Source organism: Triplophysa dalaica, chromosome 1, assembly GCF_015846415.1.
Source record: "Triplophysa dalaica isolate WHDGS20190420 chromosome 1, ASM1584641v1, whole genome shotgun sequence".
Classification (NCBI taxonomy): domain Eukaryota; kingdom Metazoa; phylum Chordata; class Actinopteri; order Cypriniformes; family Nemacheilidae; genus Triplophysa; species Triplophysa dalaica.
The window spans coordinates 23,609,627-23,630,952 of record NC_079542.1 but is presented as its reverse complement, the minus strand read 5'-3'; positions in this window follow the sequence as shown (position 1 = coordinate 23,630,952).

The window sequence follows — 21,326 nt, the reverse complement described above, 5'->3', positions numbered from 1 at the left end:
AAGAGGTCAAGCCTGTGCTTTTCATGATAAAACAATGAGCAACCATCAACTCAACGGGAATATCCTTTTTATAAAATACAGTATGACTAAGATATAAATGGCACAAATGGCTCCTTGCCACTGGGAGCTACAGGCTTTTTTGGGAACGAAGGCTCTCTGCCTGTTTTAAAAACTGTGGTCGGAAGTGGGTACTAAGGCAAAACCAGATGCTTTGGTTTGGCGTACTGGGACGTGATGGGACAGGATTGGTTAAATGCCACCAACAACAGCAGACATTAAAGAAAGAGACAGAAGAAGGGAGCAAGACATGACATGAATCTTATGTCATTAAACAACAACATCTAAAATGTTCTCATCCTCAGATGCTCCTCAATCGAAAATGACACACGACAGAACACAATAAACAGAATTAGGCATGTTAAAATGATCAAAATACAACTAATATGACATACTGTGGTTCTTGATCTTTTAATACACACATACATCTTGACATTGTTTTCATATTACAACTTGTAAAAACAATGTTAGCCTATCCATCCCAATCTCTCTTTCTCTCTATTCAAGTTGACAGGGAACATTTTTGCTGCTTGGCAGTGCCACACACCATTACAAATAGGCTATTATGAAATACTAATACATTTTTATGAGTTTGGTGCTTGGTGTTAAGTCATTTCACACTGATCTCTGCTATTTGGAGTTTATGCATATGTCTCTGTTTTTAATGATCTGTTGAATTAATTTACCATATGTGGGTTATAAAGACAGAAACCTGGAAAAATATGAATAAAACATTTAAAGTGCTCGTTTCTTTCATGAGGAACCAACATTCTAAGGGCCATTATTAAAACAAATTTCTCAGACTACGTAATTGGATTTAGGTTTTTGAGACGTACTGGTACGAATGACTGAAACGCAGACTGGAGACATAAACATTATCCCCTCTCAAAGACAGAGGCAATGAGGGAAACATGGAGGAGAGGAGAAATAAAAGAAGAAAGAGGGAATATTAAAATAAAGAAATAAAACAGACTTTGAGAAGCTTGAAAGGAAGAAAGAGAATGTAAGCAGAAGAAGAGAAAAGGAATGTTGTAAACAAACACCTTAGTCATACCTCTAATCCTCACCACCAGCCTGTACAGGCCACAGACAACCCACAGATTGCTCACACATGAAATGTTGGAAATTCAAAGCGTGTGTGTGCGTGTATTTGACAGTAAGTCATCAGATGTATACTAAGAGATGTATCTGTAGGAATACTATCTCAGATACTTAAGATAATAACATTTACTGATGTAGATTTGTGGGGTTATGGTTACACGAGGGGTTTCAGGCAGGTCTTGGTGAGCATTCGCTTTTAGATAGAATGCATCTTTTGTTCCAACACTTACATTTTTGCAAATTTATGATTCTAATACATGCATGGGGAACTTATAACGCACAAAGACACAGAAAAACGCATTTGCGCCTTGTGACCACTTTTAAGGATTAGCTCACCATAAAATTGTCACGTCATTTTCAGATGCATAGCAAAACTGAATGTAAACAGACAGGTCGAAAAGTTTCAATATCAATTGTTCGTATGTGTCTTATCACGAGATGCACAAGCTTTAAAGTTATTGATGTCACCATATATATATCTGTTTTTTTACATTTCAGTTTTGATGAATCAGCTCTCTCACAAATGTATAGTTTTCTTTCAGAATACATTTATTAACTCACTGGAGTCATTTGGATTGCTTTAATGATGGGTGAATGTGTTTTTGGAGCTTCATCATGTTAGGTCCAATATAAAAAAGTTTATTTGGGCCCACAAATATTTGTTTATTCGATTAACAGACTATTGAGAAGAACTCATTTTACATTTATGAATTTTGGGAGACAGCTTTGTGCCACTCCCACATGGCATAGCTTTTTAAAAAAAGATGTCCTGGCAACAGTATATTCTTTGTATAATTATAGAGTACACATGCATATATAATTCCTTTCAAATGAGGTGGGCAGTAAAATAGGTGTCAGATCTGATATGTGTTGGATACCGGATCCGGCTTGTTCTGGCACAAATTAATCCCTGGATCGGTTGAAGGCAATGATTAGATCTGTGGTGCTGCTCCAGATGTAAATTTAATCACAGTGATGATTGTACATGCTAGAGATGTCCTTTCAATGGACATCAAAGACTAAAGTTAAACCTAATAAAGGAATGATTCCAAATATTAAAGTTGTTCTGTTTTTAGTATTTTTCTACCTGTATATAAGACTGTACCTGTAAACACAACACTACCTTTGGGAGACAGTTAGGACCACAGTTATCAAGCAAACCATTGGTAACACGCTATGCCACCGCATTGAGGGGGCTGAGAGACGGGTCAGTGTACCGTAAAAACTTGGACGAGAACCTCCTCCCCTTATAGATCACTGAAGATGGAGCGTGGATGTGCCTATAAAATCTCAAAGCCCCTAAACATTTTTCTGAGACAACCAAAGAGTGGCTTAGCTATAGCTAGTCTCTATACTCTAGTCCTAAAGGAAATCTGTGAAGGAGGCTAAAACTCCAATTTGCTAAGCGACAAAGATTGACAGAGGAGGGGACTAAAATGTATCCTGACACATGTGCAAACCTGGTGACCAACTATCAGAAATGTTTTACCTCTGTGCTTGCCAACAAGGGTTTCTCCACCAAGTACAAAGTTATGTTTTGCTCTAGGATCAAATACTTATTTCACTGATTGAAATGCAAATCAATTTATAACCTTTATATAATTTCCCCCCCTTTTTTTATATTCTGTATCTATCAGTTCAATAACCCACCAAAAAAATTATAGACCCTTCATTTCTTTTTAAGCAGGCAAACTTACAAAATCAGCAGGGGATCAAATACTTATTTCCCTCATTGCATATGTGTGAATGAGACAGACAGAGAGATAGAGAGAGTGATGGTGCCGTTGGGACTAAAGTGATCTATCAGTTTGGCTAAGGCTGTTCGGGGGCCGAGAGTCTAAGCCACAAACTGTTGAATATATCAGCATTTTCCACCTGCTATGCTCAGTAAGGGGACAGCCAGAGGTTAGAGTGTACTGCTCAGACAACAGCCAGTGTAGATAAACATGTCAGCGCAAGCAAAATAAGACACATCAGTATTATCACACCAAGTAGGAAAACACATGTCTGGGTAGATACAAATACAACCATTTAAAGATGTAGATTAATGACACTGTGGGATATATTGCATCTATCTAAACGAAGAAATTCTTTCAGCTCTTTGAATCGTTGAGTTTTTTGATCTACACAACAACCACAAATTTGGACATGGCGGATTTTCTTTGTAATATGTAAGTTAGGTTCATGGAAGGGTGAAATATGTGTTGTTTCTGTCAGAAATCCCAGATGTCAACAGACTTTCAGTAACAACCAAATTGCTTCCAGCTCAGTAGCTTACTAAAGGATGATAGTGAAGATATCTGTGGGAGATGTAGAAACACTTTCCACTGCAGGCTGTGAACTTTTTAAGACCTCTCTTTTTAAGACCGTACACCAAAACACACACATGAACACGCACACATGCACACACACACGCAGATCCGCACACACAGTTTGCAACGTCACTTAAATCAGAGGTAAAGTCCTTGTAATGTGACACTCTTGCAACATCTGCACTTTGGAAAGTGTATTTGAAAAAAATAATCATACTTGTCTTTTTGATTTCACCAAGGGGCTATGAAATTCTACTATTGAATGCCTGGGTTTGCGGTTAAAAAGTCAACATGCTATTCATAGAAACCCTCAATTTATTATGAAGCCACTTTTAGAGGCGAAAAAAGTGTGTGTCTCTCTATGTGTGTATGTGCAGAGCTTAAACCAAGTGTAATTATGATATTGAAAGAATTTACGGTTTCCAGCATCCATGTCAGATATGTTGTTCCATAGATGCATACAAAAAAATCACATTCAGATTCTTTGTAGCTGAATCATGACTGTTTACAGATACACAAAGCAATCTTCCGAAGAGACAAGGAATCCAAAACACAACTGCCTATAACTTTTTTGCATACACATTCAGTGTTCCAAGTACTGTGGCTTTTGGTACAAGAGTTATTTCTCTGTCATTTAGTAACGTAAAGTATTCCTCATGAGCCACAGCATGTGATTTTTCTCTCATTATATTTTTGTCAAAACATTCCTGATTTTAAGTATGTATAGTATGAAAGGACGCAATGTGAAATTATGCTGCATCAAGGCAGAATTCAGGATACAAACAGTCCTTGATCATCAAAGAGTATGACGGCTGAAAGCTTTGCAAAACACATGCAGAGTTTGTTTACTTGAGTTGAAAGTAAGGTCACCATGCATGGGGTTCCATTTCAATCAGTGCTAAACAATCAATGTGAGAGTAATCAATGCTAAAACACAGGAATCCCTACATCTGCGCGAGTTTAACAACACATTCTGCAGCGTGACTCCCTTCCCAGAAAAATCATAAATAATAAACACACAGCGAGAGGCCAAATCACATGTTGTATAACCATGTATAGATTATCAGCCTATTAGGGCGCAAGGGCTTGAGCGGAGCTCGTGAAAACGGATCCCAGATGAAGACAAGCACAGCTGCAGTCAGCATGTCTGCCGGCGAAGGATGGCCCGTGATTGAAGAAAATCTCCTCCAGTCTCTCTCTGTTCTGATGTAACCAACTAATGACAATGTGGTTTAGCAGGACTTTCAGACATTCTCTGCTTCAGAAAAGAAATAGAAAATCTTGGCAACTCTGTGGTCCCCGCACATTGTGCGAGTGTGCTTTGGACTGCACACATAGAGAAATAAGAAGCTATGAGGGGGAGGAAATGAAGAACAAAAGAACGCTAATGAAAAGAAGGTGATGCCTGCGGCTCTGGAGGCACTAATTGAATTTCACGGGAGTAGACTTTGGGTCCCTAGACACAAATATGGCCGTGATTGCACAGCAAAATAACAGCATTAAAACACAGTGAAGAGAAAAGAGTGTAGAGGATTGATCCAGAGTGAAGAATCTGCCCTGATATTCAGTCCAATATTACAAAATAGTTGTTATGTTTTGTTGTAACAAAAAAGCTATTTTGTTTTCCACTCAATTCCTTTTTAGGGAGATGCCTTACCACTTAGCAAGCAGACTAAAAGGGAATCACAAACCAAAATGTTTCTAAATGATTCCAACAGCCATAATCTGCATTTCATGCTTAATCAGCCTGTGCAACTAAGGGGGGAACTTTTGGTTGACTACTCCTTCATTTCCTAACCACAGATATGTAGTTCGATGACAAGCCACTGACCTTTAAAAACCAAATGCATATAGCTATGGATCTCTGGCAGAGACTTTGCCACTAGTTTGGAAATTTATAACAGTTTAAAAAAAACTCTTAGAATAACTGGATGACTAAGTACACACATGCTTATAGTTAAGGTCAAGTTTTAGTTGTTTCTGCTAAAGTTTGTTTGCCAAGTTTGGGGATGCTACAAATATTTGCATTAATACTTTAGGACCGTTATATCAACTGTCTCGCTCCTTTGGTTTGGGTCTAGGTTCCTTGAGGTCATCTTCAGTTTAGAACTGTTTAAATCATACACAGGGTTCTGATTAAAGGATTATCATCAAGTCTGCTTGCCTCACTGCCGATGTTTGGACTGGCTCCCCTAATACTGTGGAGAATAGAGCCCAGCTCCTGATCTAACTTTTTAGAACAGTATACCCGCTTTAAACACATTAAAACAATCCTGCATTGTAACCCTTACACATACATTTATTAATCCAACTATTGTATAAAACAGATAATAAATAAATTACGAGCTTTAAGAACTGTGGAACTGTTACCACCTTCAATCTAGTGTCATCATGCCATGAATCTTTATATGCTTATTTCACACTGATTTATTTGATAGATGATCACATGAAAAACATTAGAACATTTTATGTACACACAACGTGACCTGAAAAAATCAGGTCTTTAAAAACACATTTTTTTAATGCAATTTATAAGCGTTTTCCAGTTGCACAGAAAGTCACAGATTGCATTGATTATTTCACCACAACCACTGTGTCATCCTGATGCCAGACCATGAGTGTGAATCAAACCTCTGATATTGTGAAAAAAGGAGGATTATGGTCAAGAGAATAATAATAAGGATAGAAGTGGTTAGTCAGCCTCTGATCACAAATGAAGAAAACGAGAGCGTATGTGCAGAACTTCATACAGTCTGCCCCTAGTACCCACCAGCCTTAGGGTTAGACAGAGTTAGACAGACTAATGAATCACTTTACAGTGTAACAAAAGTCTGGATGACAAGCTGCCGACTCTTTCTGTGAGCTCTCCCCTCTGCCGGGAAGTGAACACCATAACAGATCTTTCCTTTTGGAGCCATGTTAGAGGAGCCTGGAGACAACAACAATTAAACAACTACCGCAAGGTCCTGCTTTGCACAAAAGCTCTTCTCACAGATCTCAAACAAATGTCAAAGACTTTAGTTCTTACTCTTATTATTGTGCTGAGTGCTGTCAATGTTTAAAACTGAAAGAACTGTTAGATCAACAGTATATGCTTGATCAAATGCAAGTCTCTTATTTAATAAACATTTGACTTTATGCTAGGCATGTAGGTTACATAATGCACAACATATGAGTTCTTTAGGTGTACATAAGCAAAGTCTTTGTAGTTTAAGGTGTTTCCTCATAAGCCAAGTGTGAGTAAAGGGAAGGGTTTCATACAATAAATCAGCAGAACATTTCTCGGCCTTGTTCTTGTAACATCAACCTTTTGCCAGTCTAGACATTTTTGGGGTCTCAGGAAGAAAACATTTGCTTTTCTGGCCTGCCAAGAAAGATTTGGTGGAGTGCACACAGTCACAGACATACACGAGACATTCCTTTTGTTTAGGGGTGTACTGTTACTATTTAAAGATGCCAAAATTGTTGGATAACCTCATGTAAGTGATAGTGATTTGGAAACCTTACTCAAAGATAATACGATTTCTGAATCAGATGTATTTGACTTGAAATTTAAATAAACAGAAGCAACATTTGATCCAAAATTCTAAAGGGTTGACTGGAATTGAACAATTTCTCTTTCAGTTTGTCTCCTCCAGCTCAGAGATGTAGCCAACTTAGCTGCCGCTTCTCTCAGTAGGTGGTCAGTCTCAAATAGAGCTTTGTGGGTTTGCATTTCTGCCATATGAAACTGATATATTACATATATCTGGAACAGTGGTACAACTACAGGCAGTGTAGACATGTGCCCGTGACAATAGGTCTGACAGTTCTGCAGGGGTTCACCACTGTGTTTTGCAGCAGATTATCTACACAACACTGAAGCGGGGCCAGCCAGGGGACCAACAACCCAACTGTCCTTTGCACATCTGGGACCACTGACAACTGGCTAGGCTTCAAAACAAATAACGGAAATTAAATACATTGTTTTAGTAGTACAATTGCATTATTTTTATTTAGTTGTTCCAAACCCCTACAATTACAAAAATCTGTAAAACGCTTGGACACCAGAAATTTTTCCTAAAATATCTCTTTCCCTTTAAAATTACATGTTTTTATCAGTTTCGATCTTTTTCGGTAATTTGACGTTTTTTGACCGTATTTCAAAAAAAGACCAAGGAAAATCTGGTAAAAAACGGCAGCTGAGGCGCCAGAAATATACTGTAAAAATATATATTTTTCCACAGAAAATTATATTATACATTTAATTTAATAAAATAACAGATTGGACTGTATACTTGAAAAATCTGTAATTCTATCCATTTGATCATTTATCATTTTTTAAATAAATATATGTGAGCTACAATTATGCCTACAAATACTGTATAAAGATTGGTCTGGTTTACATAACTCTGCCCTATTTTAACTCGTGACCTAGAAACTGATGTATTACTGACACATTTCTGAGTACATTTCAGTAAATAGTTGTGGTCATTTGTCTGGAGACAGAAAAAGCAGACCTTGAATATATTAATGATTTGGATTTATGCTTCTCTGACTGATCATCCTGTTTGTGGGATTGAAGCTAGTTTGCCTGCCTCAGACTTTAACATATCTTATTAACGTATTTTTTTAAATACAGTAACTGTGATTGTACTATTCTTTCTTCTATTCCTGCTCTCTGAATTATTTCACAAAACAGCTTAAGTTGTTCCCCAGAGGCTGTGTACGCGGTAGATCCAACCAAATATCAGGTGCTGACAGCAATTTCAAAAACCCAGAGTTCTTTATTTTTGCCAAGACATTCCCCTTTTCCACATCACTTATTTTATCATTCTAATTCTATTTTGTGCTTTTTCCATTTTTTCTCCTTTCCGGGACTTGAGAGAATCCCCTTAACATTTTCTTCTCACTGAGGGGTAATGTACTCCCTCGCTATCTGCACTCTGACCAGGGTAGAGTGCAAAGAGCCAGATGTAAGTAATTTATGTGTTTTTTACTTATGTGGATATTACTTCTTGTCTACTGACAATTTGTGCATTATTTGCATGTTAATGAAGAAAAAAACATTAATGATAACGACTCTATTGGCATCATTTGTAAAATGCTGCATAGATAGCATCATAAATTAGATAAAAAAATAAATACAAATTACTTCTCGAAGTGCTTACGTGTAGAACGAATGTATGCACAGAAAACTAGCATACAAACTTCTATCAGATGTGAAATCTAGAAATTGTGTGCAGGCTGAAGAGTTTCAGATCTCTGCCTTGTAACCAATGTCTAATTAGTGTCATTGATGTATAAAGAGCACCTGGCAACGTACAGATCCTTAAGAAGTTGCAGGAATTAATAACATTTCCAAAAACATGCAGCACATGGGCAAGCAAATATGTGTTCGTCGACTCAGATCCTGATGTGGCACTAAACACTTTTCCATGTCAAAGAAAGCTTTTATAAATATGAACGGTGCCATGGATTTTTTCATATGTGCACACTAAGATCACACATTTTATAAATGAGGCCCTACTGTTCTACATTGTGTTAAAAGAGCGATCTTTCGCTTTTTTTTGAGGCTTTGATTATGTTTTTGAGGAGTTTAACAATGGATATTCCATTCCATTCCATTTTCTACCGCTCCGAACTACCTCGGGTCACGGGGAGCCTGTGCCTATCTCAGGAGTCATCGGGCATCAAGGCAGGATACACCCTGGATGGAGTGCCAACCCATCGCAGGGCACAATGGATATTCATCTTTCAAATTTCATAAACGCATTACATTTTAAATCTATTTTTCACTGCTGTCCCTCTTCTAACAAATGACGGGCTTTCTTCCGGTCCATATAAAATCCCTCCTTCCGAAACGCTTTGATTGGCAAAGCTGTCCAGGTCTGTTGTGATTTGTAACCCGCTTAGAGTGTGTGTTTATGAAGAGGTCCCACCCATAACATATCAGCGAGGTACCAGTTCTCAGGCTGTTGTGATTGGTCGGTGCCCCTCTCAGTGAACGTGTATTCATAAACTTTGGCCTTTTGCAATAATTAAGTAACAATGGCGTCAACTTGACTTTATCAGTTAAAAACATGCGGATCGATCGAAGTGTAACAGAGGCCTGCTATGTGTAAACGTCAATCTTTGTTAGAGATCACAATTTTGTTCCTACTTTGGCGAGGGTAAATGACGCTGGACTGATTTAGAATTTGTGTAGCGGAATTCTTATTTTCAGCTGTAGGACTGTGATGAAAGTGAAAGTTTAGAGCGTAGCTTTATGTTTAGAATCTATGATTCCGAACACAACTCCAACGGATCTTCATCTTCTCTAAGGAAGGCCTCGCCCCTTTTTTGCCGTTTTAATAGCACTCGGAATAGTGACATCATGTACCCGGGAAATGGAGGACTGTAGTCCAATTCCAGCCGTTCTATGTAGTCCTTGAAAAGCGAATTCTGTTAAAGATAATATCTTGCTTGGCATTGAACTTTGAGCTATATCATTTTGCAGGTATTGCTAATGCTCTAAGAGCAACATTACACACTAACTAAAGGTTGAAAAATGGGATCGCGGGGGAAAGGGACCTTTAAGAGTACTTCAGTTGTAGTGGTTATTATTTTTCTAAATTTAACAAACACAGTCAGGCTTTGCCAACTGGCCAAGTGCATTAGAATCATAACTGAGTACAGTGTTTGGGTTAACAATGATATGCATCAAACAACCTATCCTAATCTAAGATCACTATTACGCTTAAATACCGATATTCTATTGGACGTGGCACATTTGAAACAGTTTTCATCAAAACATGTCTATGTTTTTTTATTGTCTCTCTTGTTTAAAGAGATTTTTTGTCTTGTGATCACTAAACTGTTTTTCTCATTTCTAGTCTCTCCCTAGCTTTCATCATGTATTTTCCACCGAGTATTTTCCAATTTTTTAAAATCCAAGGACAAAAATGGAGACAGTGATGAAAGCATTTGGATCCCTGGTTTCTATGGGCTATCTGGACTGTAGGTGAGTGACTGTGGAGAGATGCAGGAAGAAAATGCTGTCCTGAGACGAATGTCTCCTTAATGCTGAACACATGGCCAGAAGCAGTGCTCCTCTGCAGACATTTGGCCTCTCCACTCAATTTCCTTTGTTGGTTCCTGAATTTTAAACACAAGGCAATAATGAAACAATACTAGTTTGGTTATAAATATGTCTGCCGCCTCAGTATGAATTAAAATACAACTGACCTGTCATGATAAGCATATTTAAATAGCTTGATTCCATTTTTTTTCTTTTAAATGATTATAAAATGAATTACAAACTACCTCCTACAAACTTTGAAAAATATACGGAGGCCTGTTGGTCTATGTGTTTGAGGGTTAATTTGTGTTGAATGTGTCAGTAGTAATAAGAGAAACAACTTATGAATTAATATAATTTTTTTTACTTACTCTGTCACCCAATATCATTGGATAGCGTTATACTGTAGTAGAAAAGGAAATGCTCTTTGCCATGCTTTTGAAAAAAATGGGCCAGATTTACTGCTTGAGGCAGCGGAAACACCTCTTCGACGAAAAAAAACTCAGAACATGAAAATTAGCCTTGAAATAGCATGGATAAGGCTGTTTTTGCAACCTTATTGCATATGCATTTTATGGGAAGAGAATATTTAAATCAATCATGCAACGCGATTTAGTAAGGGTTGTGCTCGTCATTGTACTGGTATTTGCAGTCTTAAACCCTGCACTAGTTGTGCTGCTTTAATTAAATTGCCTGGGTCATTATGAGGAGATAAAGCTTGTGTGTTTTTTAACGCATGCCTTGCTAGTAAATCACCGCAGAAATGTCCACTCCCATTGGCGCTTTTTAAAATTTGGCCCTGTTTAGAAAATTTGGCCCTAAATGTTCAATACAATGTAAAAATTTTCTTTGCTTAAGTTTTGTGGTATTTTAAATACAAAAACGTAAAATTACAGAAAAAAAAACAACTTTACAAGAAAAACAGGGAGAACATGTTATTTTACAGGAATACCTGTTATTTAACTTTTTATTCCCAGACGGGGACTTTTTTTTACAGTGTATGTGACGAGAACATCATTGTGGTAATAATGCACTGATATTGACTGTTGGGGCTTGACTCACTGTTCCAATGTTTTTGAAAGGTGTAAATTAATGGTTCAGAGACATGTGCAAGCTGCTTCAGTATACAGTCACTGAGAATGATTGAAACACACACAAATGACACAATATTGGGCGACGTAATAAACACACAACCTCTCCCAGCTGTTCCGTCTTATTATAATTATTAATCTTTTCCTAAACCTTTGGTAATTAAAATCATTATTGTAGATCATTTAAACATTGCTTTCAAGCCTATCCAATACTCTCTTAGCAGGGAGCATATTGAGAGTTTAAGAGTTTCCACCGTGTACTGCACAGTTTTTTCGAGGGACCGGGTAAGCAGAGGGTAACTATCGGTTAATGGACTACACAGGCAAGGGGTGAGAGCGCAAAAATAATCATGAGGCTTAGAAAAAGCACATGGGTTTTTCTTTGCTGGTCAAGGCCACATAAAGACTAACAAGTTAATCTTAGCTGCTTTTAATGCAGAGAGAGATTCTACTGTACTGTACGATCATTTGGGATCAGAATGATAAAAGATTTCCCAAAGTTTATAATTCTGCCTATAGTACTATGATCATATGATGATAGTGATTATTTATGTCTAGGAATCACTTGCTGTTTTGGTATTGCGAATTTCCAATTGCACTTCAGTGATGTTTTACAGTGCAACGATTTAATGTCCAAAAATATCTGTGTTTCGGCAGTATCCATGGACACAAAACAACCAGTTTGTTGGAAAGATGTACTCCTGTTCATAGCAACCTGGGGAGAAGTAAAACAAAAACGTTTTTGACTCCATGCCCCCTTTTGTGATGATGCGTGTTATATGTGATTGAAGCCTTGAATAGACTCATGGTTTCAGGATACATGGGTGGCCTGACATTTAAATGGCTTATAAAATTTGCACCAACTAAGTTTCGCCATTTGTTGGAATTTTGAGAAAAAAGTATCAAATTTAAAGACCAGAGTGTATAATAAATGTTTAAAATATCATGTTTAAATATTTCTACATATTTCTTTAGGTTCTTGGCTCTTGTTTAGGAGTGTGAACTCTTCAGGAGAGATATCTGAGGAATACTGTTTTTGGACCTGATGGTGGGCTCACCTCAACTCTGCTGATAAATGGATATGATCTTTCCAGGTCTCTAAGCCTCTCTGCTGGTTTTTAAAGTCCTGCTTTTCAAGACCGCACAAAGTTTAGCATACACAGCCCTTATTTTGTAATTTAAAGTGCTGGAAAGGTTTACGCACATGCAAAAAAGTAAAAAATCTAAATCAAATGCAGGGGAAGTGACTGGATCATTGAGAAGAAAGCCATACACCCCCTCACTCTCTTTTGTCCTTGTTTCTAGATACCATCATCAAAAGACCACAGCAAGCCTGGCTCCATGGGTCTGGTTTTAGGATTTGAACTCTCACCGAGAGTGTGATAACCAATTGGTTTCTCTGTAGGATATTTACGACTCATAGGCTTCAAAGCATTGGTAATAAGTTTCTGTCTCATCTCTAACTTAATATCTGAGGCTAACCAGAGAAACTTCTCTGACAAATAGGAACTTATGTGATTTAAACTATCCTTTTCTGTAAATCTATCTAAATGTCTAGGTTGTGTGTTGGCGCTCGTGCCATTTTAAATAGTCTGTAACTGTTAGATATACAAGTTTTGATATAGGGTTCCAGTGGCGGAGCTACACTTTAAAAACAGGGGTGGCAAAGGGGTGGCAAGGTAAAAATAAATTATTTTCCACAAAATGTATATAGATTAAATTAAAGTTGTTTATTTTCCAAAATGTACACAATTATATATGTATTAAGTATACAGCAAAAATAGAACAATGTATTCAAAGTGCTCCTTGGACTAATCAAGTCCAAGAGAAAAAACTGAGGTAAACTTGGACCTGTCAAAACAAGGCAGGAGTAGGCAGTTGTACACATTCAAACATGTACTACAAGAATAATAGTACAATACAAAAAAAACATAGAGCCCTTTAACACTGACTCTAATGATAAACTTCAAAAGTTGTACCAGGTATAACCTGCATCTACCCATGGTATGGCACCACCAAGTTCACAAATACAAACATTCAGATTCAGAACAGCATAATTCTGAGGTTCTGGTGAGATGAAGCAAAATGTTTTACACACCTCATGAAGAAACCATAATTTGGAACAATTTGCTTGTTATTATTTACCATGAGTACACCGTTACTAATAATACAAATACTAAAGTAATACGTGACGACAAAATCTGAGTATATTGAGGTCTAGCCTATTTGACAACACAAGGAAAATTGCTTAAAGACATCTAGACATGTTATGTTAAGTAAGGGATAATGTATAGCGTGGCGGTTGTCATAGCGAATACAACACCGACAGGCTGTTTATAAGCCCGGCGTGAAGCGGAGGGATCTTAAATCAGCCTGAAGGGGTTGTTTTCGCTATAACAACCACCTCGCTATACATTATCCCGCTTATTACATGGCTACCTACCAAATAAATAAATAATTTGACACAACATATTGATTTAAAAGGGAGTTTATTGATTTAAAAACTATTTATATTGCTTCCGCTAAAGAAAATAGTCCGTTCGGTCTCTACGGTTAGAATCCTACGTCCATGGCAATGCTCTGTTTTTCATGACAACGGTCTGTTATACTAAGATTAGTGCTGCATTACACGTGCCAATATGAATAAGCCTACCTAATGTCTGTGATTGTTGCTGAACATTTGCTTACGACATGTTTTAAGCATATTCTCGCAGGCGTCACAGTATTAGTCAGCCAGTTTTACGACATGAAGTATTAATGCTAAGCACTAAAGTGCAACATCTCCCTTACTTCCCGTTTAAACACTACTTCGTTTAATTTAATACCAATAAAAGCCGTACATACCAGCAACATGCTCTTCATCGATCCCGTGAGCTGTCGGCGGTGTTTTGGAGCCGTTTGGAGCACGTCACGAAAGTTCTGCGTGTCAGCTTAACCAATGAAAAGTGTAGCAGCAACAGCACGCTGCGGCTGCACGCTTGTGCGTGCTGCGTAAGGATGCATTCACGTCCGCTGGGAGATTTGGGAAATGTTCGTAAAAATCTAACAGTGTAATGTTTTCAGCGGGGTGGCAACAGGGGTGGCAAGGACTTCGTCTGGGGTGGCAATTGCCACCCCAACTAGCCCTCTGGCTCCGCCACTGTAGGGTTCATTTGATGTATTCATACGTTAGGATGATTCACAGTTCAATGCCTTGCATGTTTCATATTTTACTACTCCGCTTTGAATTCCCTATATGATGAGCTATGTTATAAAAACATAGGATGCATCATACTCTGTCCATAACTAAGTTTAGGCATTAATTGCAAACTGACCATCCTGTCAGAGCTATGCAAATGAGGCGCCATGAGAAACAAAGGAACTTTCTCTGGCAAACTTATCACTTTCATTGCATTGGCCCGCAGACCATCTGGGGGCAGGGCAGGTATGCATTTAAACACCATCACCGATCCACTTCGGATGATAGCTTTTCGAATTAGGAACTGGAAGGGAAAGAAAGAGGACGCGGAGGACAATTCGACAGAGGCTTGGGGCTCCCCTCTTGGGAGTCCGTTTAGGCCATGGAACTTCGGACTCAGAACCTAAACTCAGCGTTTCAACAGGACTGCATTCTGAAACCATTCAAGATTTCCATACACGCACATACGGATATTGGTCCAACACCGAGATTGCAAGTATCCGTTTCTAAATATAGAGTAGCTGCGTTAAGAGCGTGCCTCTTTGTTAAAGATGTAGAGTAGAGTTAAAAAAACATAAAGGCATTTGTGATTGGTTCTCTGTGTTCACCCTCACAAACGGGTCACTTAAACTGTGTTTCGATCTATGATACCTCTGCTCTAAATTCTGTTTGGTAAAGTCAGGTTACTTATGGTCATGAGATAACGTTAGTGTATAAATCATTGATGCATTTGCTGGACGAATACATATAGGATTTTTATCACTATACTGCTAATCAGAATTGTAAAATATGTATGTGTAATGACGATTATTATACATATTTTCCATTGAGCTAAAATAATTCCTTGACTGAAATTGATGTTTTAAATAACTCATTTCATGTATGTGATCTTGATAGATCTGGTGGAGAATCTTATTTGGTGAGTTAAACTCATCCTTATTCTAACATGCGAGATGGTGGTCTAGTGGGTTAAACCACTGAACTGTTAAATCAAAGGTTGCTGGTTCGATCCCAGCAGCCACCACCAGTGTGTCCTTGAGCAAGACAATTTACTCCATGTTGCTCCAGGGGGATTGTCCCTGTAATAAGTGCACTGTAAGTCGCTTTGGATAAAAGCGTCTGCCAAATGACTAAATAGCTAAAATAGCTAACATGCAGCTAAAATCGCTACACAGGTTAACACTGCTATATCGAAACATTGTTTTATATATAATATCTACCCCCCAATTCAGCTTGTGCTTCTCCACAATCTCCTGGCCTCATTCTCTCGTAAAAATATATGTCATAACCAGCAAATTTGCAAAGGCTCCCCTAGACGGAAGTCTTTTATTAGGCATTATGTTTTCCTTTGCCGCAGGCAGCAGACAAAATAAACTCGACCTGAGATTTATTTCTCGTTCCTCTTGGCAGGGTGGCATCCAAGAATCACACGCCGCTCCGGGTTCACTGCCAGAAAATAATCTTAATCATAACAATGGGCCCAACGTCGGCAGGAGACAACAGATCGATAGATGCTATGTGCTAAAGTGGAGTGGCTGAAGAGGAGAAACTAAAAACATAATGCATTTCATTGTACCACTGAGAGAATAAGTAGAGAAACTGTTGATTTAGTCTTTGTTTCAGTATTTTCATTCATTCCCTCAAGAAGACAAGGTTGAATGTTCAGCCTGCCGCTCACAGGGACTCCAATACAAACAGGAGTCTCGCAGCGAGTGACCCTTAGTCCACATATCTTGGCTGAGCCAAAACGTGGATAGAAGAAAAGTTGGAGAGCAGGAAATTGCTCTGCTCTGCTGCATATAGTAGAACGCACAATGAGCTAGAGAAAGAAGGGCTACTGTTGGGCTCGTGTGAATTTGGATCATTGCAAGGAAAGTGCAAACCTTATGGGTCATATGGGAGCTTGTTTTAACCAAACCTTTTCCCTGATTCCCTTCAGGTAATCCTGTCATTCACCGTCAGATGTCAGAAGTCATCTCGCTCAGCCGCCAGTTACCTGTCATTCACTTTATGGTTCCTTGCAGTTTACAGTTAAAGTGATAGTTCACCCAAAAATCAAATTCTGTCATCATTTATTTACCCTCATGTCATTCAAAATCTGAAATTCGTGAAGTTCTCTTCTGGTGATCACATAAAAAGACATTAAATATTGTGATTCAAATGAAATGAAATGATGTGTTACATACAATGCAAATCAAGGGGGTCAATGCTACTCGATCAACAACGTTCTTCAAAATATTTTATTTTGTCTTCTGGCGAAAAAGAAGAAATTCAAACAAGTTTTAAATGAAATAAACAAGAACAATGAAGAAAAAATTGCAAAAAAGTATGTTAGTGGTTGCTAGGGTTTCCCGAACTTAAACATAGGGGTTACCTCCAAATAAACTGTGTGATTTTCTATGAAAATGCATCTTATTTAATTGAAAAATACTGTCTGGCATTTCCTAAGAAAGTGAAAGTTTGACTTCATCAAATCATTTTTTACAAAAAGTGTAATCTCCTCATGGATAGAGCATGTTGTAACTATTGGCAAGTCAAAGACGTTATTTTAATGACTCTCCAGTACCTTCCTGACGTTTTTATGAAGGAATATGCTTTTTAAATGCATGTCCAGTGGGTTCTACTTGTTCAAACTTCTAACAAAACTTGAAAGGAAGCAACTGGCTGTTTGAAATGTTTGAGGCAGTTTACTTTATCACCATTTGATTAAAAAGCATGGTTCAACATTATTATGCTATTATTACACTTCTTGTTGCTGCTTGATTCTGATTGGCCAGTCGTGACACTTGTAGGTTCGTTATTGCCAGATAAAAGTATTAACACACGGTAACCCTGGTAAATAATTTTTATATATTTTTCAGACAAATTAAATATAAATATGACTTTTAATAAAATGTACATTATATTTACAAATGATTAAACCAAATTGCCTGATCATGACATTTGAAGGTCTTTCTACCTTAAAACCAGAAGTAAATGGGATTTCCTCGCAAAAGGTCTGCATTCGTTAAAAATTAACTAAAATACAAGACATACAGTCCTGATCTCATTGTCGGGGCTTATTTCTGCAATAACAACCGGCTGCCTGTAAATTATCCCTTACTTTTCAAACTATGACAGACCGACAGACAGATGACAGATAACAGATCCATCCATCTTCTACCGCTTATCCGAACTACCTCGGGTCACGGGGAGCCTGTGCCTATCTCAGGAGTCATCGGGCATCAAGGCAGGATACACCCTGGATTGAGTGCCAATCCATCGCAGGGCACACACACTCACTCATTCACTCACGCACTCACACCCTACGGACAATTTTTCCAGAGATGCCAATCAACCTACCATGCATGTCTTTGGACCAGGGGAGGAAACCGGAGGAAACCCCCGAGGCACGGGGAGAACATGCAAACTCCACACACACAAGTCGGAAGCGGGAATCGAACCCCCAACTCCGGAGGTGTGAGGCGAATGTGCTAACCACTATGCCACCGTGCCCAGATGACAGATCTATTTTCTTAAATTTAACCACCATATTTACAAGAAAGGGATTTACTGTCAGTTAAACTAAAGAAATAAAGAGAAGTCCCTGTTTGTTGGAATTTCATTCAAAAATATTTGCTCTTGAAAAGCAGAGCAAAATTAAACAATATATATAGCAGGAGGAAGAGAAAGAAAGTTATTGGCTGAAATGTGTGTGTGCTTTTGTGTTTGAACTGTCCACAAGGCTTACGGGAAAGGGGACGTTTGTTATTAGTTTTGTTAAAAAGAATGTTTGGAATGGCAGCTGGGCTGGTTTCGAGCTGAACCTTGAAGGTTCTTCTGAAGAGAACTGCAATTACGGGTTTCAATCCTATGTATTAAAACGTAATATGAATCAGGTCAAAAAAGAATGCAGTATGAATGAAAAGAATGATCGTAATACATTTCACCCAAGCTTATTTTCTAAGATGACCCCCAATTTTCTTTATTCCTCGAATCTCTGAACTCCACATCTCTGGCTGCACATCTCCTCACTCTCCGGTTGCAATCTAACCAGTTCTTTCCTCTCCATCTTCTTAAATGCTTTATTTTCAACACTCAACATTTTTAATCTTCCTCTGTTACTTCTCTCGCCCTTTTTAACTTCCAGGGCCTGTCCAGACAAATAGTCTTGCTTTTCTTGGACATCCATCTACAGTATAGCGATTGATAGATGGACATGTCTGTCTTTCCTGAGGCTCACTTGGCATGCACTCCTGCCATCCTGTTCTTTCAAGTCAATGAAGAGCAAGTGTGCTGTGAGAGGAGTTCAAAACATACCTCCCTGACCATCCCACTACTGATGATGAGAAAACCAGTAGTCAGGGTGCATAAATCTAAAGAGAGCATCCGTTTTCTTCAATATGTATATGTGTACTTTTGTGAGTTTGTGTGAGGTTCTTTCAGCAGAAGAAAGAATTAGAGCTGGACCTCAGACCAAGTAGGCGGGACAGATGGGAAGTGAAACTTCATACATGCAGAGAAGGTTCCATAGGGACAACTTTGCTCTTGAATAATTGTCTTGTACGTTTTCCTCCCTCATTCTGTCTTGCTCTCTCTTTCTCTGTGCAGTGTGTTATTATGTTATCTCTTCATTTGTAAAATAGTCTCTTTGTCTCCTTTAACTAAAGGCAGTCTGACATAAGCAGAGCTTGGTAAGGGATGTACAGTATATATATGTTTCTTTCGACCTTAGGCCTTCTTGAACACTTACTGTGCAACCTGCCCAATTTGGCTGGTAAAAGGGCAGTTTTTTTGTTCCAGTTGAGTTTTTCCAGTCATCATGATTCCAGTAGGTCCAGGGCAATAAGCATAATGACTTAAGTATGGCCAAAGAAACTCAGCCTGTGGTACATAATTTCAGTCCCACACAGTTTTTATCTTATTTAACCTTTATTTCCATCTATTTCATAATTAGTATTGTAACAGCGAGACACTGCGAGCTTGTGTTTGGTATTGGGTGGAAAAAGCAGACACTCCAGGTTTGTTTTCCTTTATTAGTAAGGACATCCCATAGGGTTCCATTGTTTTCATATCAGGCTAATGGTAATTTCTATCCAATAGCCATTATCCTCGCACAAATCTGTTGATATTATTTGATTTTATTAACAAGTATAACCAAACCTACACACATATACACACACACAAAAGAACACACACACACACACACAGAGACGTACCTTTGCCCTTGCACTGCATCTTAACCTTATTTGCTTTAGAGCTCATTACGCCAGCCTCCTGTCATCACCTCTCTCCAAATAACCTTGACTTTTGCCAGGTTCCAGTGGTGGTGTTTCCACCTGTAGTCTGTCTGGGGGCTCATGCGGTTAACCCTCTTTGCCCTTTTTCCTCCCTTTTTTCCTCTGGATATGGCCAGTCTTGAGTTGGATCATTTTGCCTCATTCCTTTGAGAAGTCCTCAGAGAGTAGCAGTTTAATTAGACGAAAATGATTTTTACAGCTGCCTGCGCTAAAGTGAGAGGGACTGGTATGTACTGGCAAGGTTAGTTTTATTAGGCGTAGAGGCTCCGGCAACTGGACAGACACATTTGCTGTGGAGTCGTCGCAAAGCCTGTGGTGGACTTGGCTGTACTCCACAATTGTCTAATATTGATTCCCAGAATTTCTAATCTCTTCATGCTATTTCTCTCTACAGGTCACTTCAATGGAGATAAACAGGTTGTAAAACAAAGCATCCATCTCCATGAAAGCACGATAACTAAAAGATTTGTGGTATAGAGATTTCTTGCATTAAATGGGCTTTTTTATTTAGTTTGCTATACTTAAATCCCTAAAACGAACATCTGTAAATAAATAGCTGATCCACATCTACAGTACCTATGGAAATATGACGCTATCGCAGCATCCGTTTAAAGTTACAGTATTTAAGCTATCAGCAGCTTATCGTGTTGCTCAAAAGGAAATTTTCTTTCCTCCATGCCAAACTCCACCTCAAATTTACCATTTCTCTTCAAAAGTCTCAGTTACGTTGAATTATGTGTTACACGTTGATCTGTTCTGTTTACCCTAGGGGGGTTATCACTATCCATGCTCTAATTCATGGTGGCTGCATGGATGTGCAGCGAGTTTTGCCCTGAACAAAGCCATACCACCATCTAAATGGTATGATCATTGTCCATCATATTGACCATAGTGATCTTGACAGAAATGTGTTCAAAACTTGGTGTAATGAAATTCTATTTTTTTATTCTCACATTATATAAAATCACGTATAATAGTGTTTTATTATATTGTTTGGTTTTGTGCATCTATTAAACCAACATTATGACAAAAGAACATTTGGGTTTCACTAGAATTTAAAATTGTAAAATGATAAAATAATAAAAACCATCCCAATGTATCAACTTAATGTTATTGCTGTAAATTGCTACTTCCAAATTTATTCTATCATGAATAAAGAAAATCAAATCTTTGTTACAACATGAGTTAAGGACTGTCACAGACACGCCAGTCTCCACCCCACTTCCACGCACACACTCGCCAGAATTCAAGCTCGCACACCTGCAGCTC